Source organism: Dromaius novaehollandiae, chromosome 2, assembly GCF_036370855.1.
Source record: "Dromaius novaehollandiae isolate bDroNov1 chromosome 2, bDroNov1.hap1, whole genome shotgun sequence".
NCBI lineage: Eukaryota > Metazoa > Chordata > Aves > Casuariiformes > Dromaiidae > Dromaius > Dromaius novaehollandiae.
In genome coordinates this window covers 51722331-51728592 of record NC_088099.1, presented here as the reverse complement: position 1 = coordinate 51728592, position 6262 = coordinate 51722331, and the positions used below count along the sequence as shown (strand labels likewise).

General features: G+C 39.2%; 1 long non-coding RNA gene across 2 annotated transcripts in view; it reads right to left on the bottom strand.

Annotated features, from left to right (window-relative positions):
• Positions 1–291: 291 nt before the first annotated feature.
• LOC135327300 (uncharacterized) overlaps positions 292–6262 on the bottom strand; it is a 130817-nt gene continuing 124846 nt past the window's right edge. For both annotated transcript variants that reach the window (XR_010387403.1, XR_010387402.1), the window contains one exon: positions 292–433. This is a non-coding gene — a long non-coding RNA (uncharacterized LOC135327300). The remainder of the gene's footprint in view (positions 434–6262) is intronic.

The following is a 6262-nucleotide window of genomic DNA, read 5'->3' as shown; positions in this document are numbered from 1 at the left end:
CCTAGGAAGTATACTTATTACTATATAAAACTTCAGAATAAGTGTCTGACAACTACATTATTCTCATGATTTCATGCACTGGTATCATAGGTCACCTTTCTGGAACACTTATGGACAAATAGTGCAAAAGAGAGTCACTTATTCTGTGTTACAGTAAGAGCAAAGATGCTGTGATAATGCTGCTTTATTTGTAGTTTATCAAATGCACATCATAGACAGTCATCCTATCTAACAAAACTATTGGTGCAGTGGAGTGCAAGTTTTTCACTGAACCATTACTTGCCTGCTGCTTTCTGATCATTTGAGGGGTGTATTGTGTGAGGTGCTCGTTCAGGAAGTCAATGAGAGTTTACAGCAGACTGCACACCTCAGAGTAACACAATCTTAGCAGGTGCATCTGTCCTATGTTTCAGTCAATCAGAGACAACTTGATCTAAAAAAAGAAGAGTGAGAAAAGTAAAGTATTTTAGTTCTGCAAATATCTTTTCAGAATGCTTGATTTGCCCCTTTGAATATCATCAGTGAATGCCGGTGAGGAATCATACTTTAGATTGGTACCTGATTCTGCTTAATAAAACTGAGAAAAAAAGGCAGATTCTTTTGATTCTAAAGCCTAGACAGCTCTTAATTCATTAATTCATGATCAAACACAAAACTTAAATAAGAAACTCTCCTGTTAATCTCATTTTATGATCTGTGACTGGTTTATCATCTGAGTTTTGGTCTTTCATCCCTTCTTCCTGCCCTACATACATTTTCTTCTTTTCTGACTTTTCCCCCTTGAATCTCTGAGGTCATGTTTCACCTTTAAAACTAACAAAACTCTTTAATCATCAAGCTATTAATTCAAATATTTCTTTCTCGGCAGTGAGGAGAATGAAGATTTTCTTCACTTTTCTGTAACGGATTTGCAGCAAACCTCCCCTACCTAATCAAGATAAATAGAAGAGAAACGACAAACTACCTGCGTTTCATATTTAGGTGCTTAATGACAAGCACATAAATCCATATTTAAGTAACCAAATAAACAACCCAATTTAAAACAATGCATAACTTCCAGCAACTCCCATTGATTTCGCTAGTCATTTTGTTTTTTGCATTGCTAGTGAAAAATTGAGTCCTTATACAATGCCTAACTTTAGATATTCACATTGTAAAGTATTAACTTTAGGAACACTATTCTGAGAAACTTTTACCCCAATTTAAGAAATGAAAAATGTCAAAATTGAGCTTTGGGTGTCAACTCTAAATTATGAGATTAAGAAGATAACTTCCTGTATCTCACCTAACATCAAACACACTAATACATGGTGCAACGGCATTACACACATTGACCTCAGGGACTTAAGAAGGTAACTGGCAAATAAAAATGTTCCTAATGACTGGTAAATCAAGACATACAGGTCTGCAAAGTCTCAGATATCTGCCACGTGGTTTCACACTTGCTTTCGTTACAGATAGCAAGAAAACTGTCACTATACTAAAACTGTTAACTTTATTTCAGATTAGAGAGTTTTCAGAATGCAATGTGTCAATGGACCTGATCTTGTAATCTCTATTCAGTTGATCCCACATGAAGGCAATTTTTAAATTCAGGCTCCCTGGATTTTTGAAGGCAGCTTGTTCATGTTGTTTCAAATGCTAGCCTCTGAGGAAAACAAAATCTGGAAATGGGCCAGGGAGTATGGTAAGACCTAGAGAGCATCAAAAAATGATGTTTTGCAATCACCCATATTAATGGTCCTCTCTATCTGATATTAGGTCCACTGACACCATAGCAATGCTCCCAATGATTTCCATAAGCAGGATCAAACACCATTAGAAAAGCACTGAGAAGAATTCATACCTCTAAAGTTTAAAAACAAAAACTACATCTCAAAAAAAAAAAATAAAAACATACCAACGAACTACTCGTTGCTGACTGGTTTAGCTACTGCTAGACTAGCAGGATTCATTTTCTTTCAAAGATTTCCCACCTGGCTACAGAAACTTTCAGCTTAAATCACTGTGCAACTATGGCGATGTTAACACTTAGCAATAGTACTGGTATCCAACTGATCTTTGCAGGACGGCAAATACAGAATGCTATTTACTCAGGAATATTATTAGCCACAGGGTCTCTTAGCTCCAATTGTTAGAGCACATTCATTATCAGAATCACATATAAAAATCGCGAGAAGGCAGCCAATATGACGAAGCAGTGTTCTCGGTTTTTCTTATGCAACTGCCTCTTGGGACTAATTAGAGTTGTTTTTGTAATTCACAAACTATAAATTCCTTCAGATGCTTTTGGAAACACTGTGTGATCTCCTCGGTGAGATTCTGATTTGTGCTGATAGTGCAAGTCAGCTATACTTCCCAAAGCGTGTAACAATCTGCCTGATTAACAGAGAGTGGAAAGCTGAGCAATGGCAACCGGTTTGTTAATTTGCTGTTTCCCGTCCTCACTTACTTCAGGTTAATTGTACATCCTGCAGAAGTCTGCACTCTCTTCTCCTGCTGGACTTTTTTAATTAGCCATCTTATTTAATGACTGACCACAGCTAAGAGCTAGAACTAACTCTACCTGTATTGCGAAAAGAGCAACTCAAAGCAGTAAGATTTGACGCTAAAATGCAGGTATTCTTTCCTTTTGGGGGGGGGAGCAAAGGAAGCACAGCCATATTTTTAAGTTCCACTTGCAACCTCTTCTTACTTGTGGGCAGGTAGGACCCTCCATTAGGCACTTTAAGTGTGGCCCAGAGAACTACACAGGCATATCCCTGCCAGAGATTTGGCAGGACACAACCTCCTTACAGTTTCCCCTCCAGGGGATAGTAAAACAACAGCAGTGCTGTAATGAATGGTTCCAGGCAAATTTGGTAAGACAGAGTAATCAAAAGCACATTTCACCCTGCTCCTGGCATGTCTCCTACCTAGACATTAGACCCAAAATAAAGAGAAGGTACTAGATACACAGACCACCGGAGGGAAAGGTATTCTCTCCTGAGGCTGCCATTTTGGAAAATGAAGAGGAAGCTCACTGCGGGAGAAGTAAGGCAGGGCAATGGATCTGGCATCCGCTGCAGGATGGGGGTGGCAAAGCTATCCATGGCTATCTGTGCACCTGGCTGAAATCCAGCTGCAGAAGGAAGGCGTAGATCTCTGAAAGAAAATGACCCTACTTTGGTGTAGCTGGATGTCATGGAAAAGACTGAGGCTCTATGCAGATTCAAAGCAGGATATGAGAATCTGCACAAACTGTTTCTTAGAGAGATTCAGCATGGAGGATAGCTTATGATTTAAAAGACACAATTCTGTAGAGAAAACCAGTACCTTTTGTTACACCAAATCGAGCTGTAAAAAAAAGAAAAAAAGAAAAAACTCATACACGCTGCCTCTCCTTTTCCAGTTATACCAGTTGACCTAATAAGAGATATTTTCACTCCCTACAAACCATCTCTCCCTCAGATCCTGAGAGAATCACAGATACAATAACATTTTTCCTACAACAGATTTGATAAAATCATGTTTAGCTTTTTCTCTAAAAATACGTAGAATTAAGAGAGTTGATGGATATTAAAGTTGTGCTCTTATGCCAGCACTCTCATATTACTGAAAATAGAACTAAGCAGGCAGGGATTTCTTTTTGTTTTAATCTGCACCTTTGGTTGTAAAGGTTTTCTATATTGTTAAAAAAAAACATAAAATATTGAGTAGGAAGAAGTAATATAAATGGATAATGAAAGCAAATTATTACTAAAACGTTTCCGTCTCCACTGCTACAATAAAAACAAATTGTATTATGCTAACAAAGCCAAATTGTCAAATACAGAATTATAATTTGGTTTAATATACCATTGCACTCTCCTTATTCAAAATATCCCAGAGTGTCTTGTAGTACTAAAAATGTAGTCTAATTACCATATGTGTCTGGTTTTGTTATCATCCAAGCACTAAATTGAACAATTTGTTATCTAATATATTTATCAAGGCTTTCTGGGTTTTCTTCCTCCCTCAGCAATAGACAGGGTTATAATCCTCAAGGTTTTATTTAGTTTTGGCTTAGACTATAATTTGGGGCATTTAAGTGCAAGAACTGATCCAAAACCACATTAACACTCCAGAGGTTTGCCTCTCCAGATGCACCCCCATGAGTACATTTAAACAGTGTCTGTGAAGGCTCACAGACACTGCACACTGATTGCCTATTGCCCATCCATGTTCTTCCAAACAGTTCCCACACATGGTTCGTGGGATGGTACAGGTCATTCCCAACAGGGAGGTTGCATATAGCCACCCTGTTCTGGAGTCGGCAAGCCTTTACTAGCAATACATGAAGCACCACAAATCTCCCAGTCTCAGTGCCCAGGAACACCGGCCAAGTGTGCTTTGTTTGCAAAAAGAGCCATAGCCCCTGTGCCTTTGAAGCATACCTTAAAAAACAGATTTTCAAAGTGACCTACTATCATGTAAAGACCAAAATATTCAGCCAGATCTGCAGAAGAGTTTACCATGAAGATGCCAATCGATTCTAAAAAGTTTTTCCATTTCCTTCCATTAAGTAGGAAAGAGCTTTTTGCAAATCCAACCCACCAGTACACTAAAACATAACTTTAAGTGAAACAATAAAAGAATGCAGCTGGGACTAGCTGTAGCATATACAATTCTAAGCAAGTTCCTTTCATCTGAATTGTTTAAACCCTACCTCACTCTGCGTAAAATGGAGTTCAGAAATCTCCCAGATAAAGGCTTTCACACTTGTCTCATTTCTGAGGCATCTAACTTTTTTAGCTGCTTGATCACAGTCCTCGCCTAAGTGTTCCCCCAGTTTAGATTTAGGCATGAAACAGATTTCTTTTTCAGTTCAGTCACCAAACTAAACTCATGCTTAAAGAAAGAAAGAAGCAAACAGTTTGAGGTCACACTGAATTTTTAAAAGAAAGTTTATAGAGTGGTAAACTATAATCCATCGATTGAAGTTAACTCCTGACCTCAGTGAAATCTGCATTCAGTGCTTTAAACTAAATCCTCTCTTGCACCCACAGCTAGTCCTACAGCATATTCTCCTGTCTAACTTACACCTTGAGCTCTGCTCACACCTGGAGTATGAATCTTTCAACTGCCTGTTGTATCACAACCCATTGAGTGCTTTTGTGGATCACCAACATCTTCCTGACAAAAATGCAGAGACTAGCATGAGTATGCTAACAGATTCTTTCCTCTTCCACACAGCTACCTCTTGTACTCAAAAAGTCACTCCCAGCTGCAGGTACCTGTCACTAGTAATGTCTTTGCTAGGTATCATTTTACCTTCAACTCAAAATATCAAGGTCATGACAACATACTGTAGACGCCTGAGCATATTCAGCAATGAATCTTTTGCTATTCTGGGTTATCCTGGCAAGATACTCTGCTACTGTTCTTGCCAACAGCTTGCATATGCTACTGGCCTCCAAATGGTTTCACTGCACATCAGTAATATCTACTTACCTTTCCCTGATCTAGCATTGTTGCTTATCGTTATTTCCAGGATTACACTGAAGCTGGGTCCACAGTACAGATGACATCCAGCTGGTGACTGATTTAATGCAGTAGGTAATGGCTGTCAGCCCCTTCTTCTGCCAGCAGCTCCACTAAGATATTTCAGACCTCCTGCAAATCTGAAGTTCTCCAGACACACTGATGATGTCTTCCATGGAGGTCACTATGGCTGTCTAAGGCATGTAGGCCACAGAGCCAGGACACTTGCAGCTCAGATGGCATGTTAATGTTATTCCATGGCTGCCTACCGATGCCATCTTATCTTGAAAAATGCAACATACAAAACCTTCCAAGACTTCCATAGCCAGCTGATCTACTCAGTATTAGTCACCTGCTGGAACTGCAAAAGATAGATAATATACTTCTGTAGTGTATCTAAGTCAGAAAAAATGCCCTGCAGCATGTAGTATGCTTAAGCCTAAACCAAGGATTGACATGATCCCAAGCCTTATCTCCCATCATGCTATAAAGTTCATTTGAAGCTTTTGCCTGAATATAAACTTGCATCTAAACAGCTCTTATACAAGGGAAGTTTCAACTTGAGCACAGCTCCAGGGCCACACTCAGATTACTATATCATCAATCCCTTGTATGCTCTGCTGCTTTTTTCTTCCTGGGATAGTAGCAGCAACAGTTCATAAAGCTGTCCTGTTTCCCACTTTATGGACTCTTGGATAGGGGCCAAGCCTTACTCATTCCACCACTTTCCCTAGCACCCGCACTTTAGGGCAAGTCATCT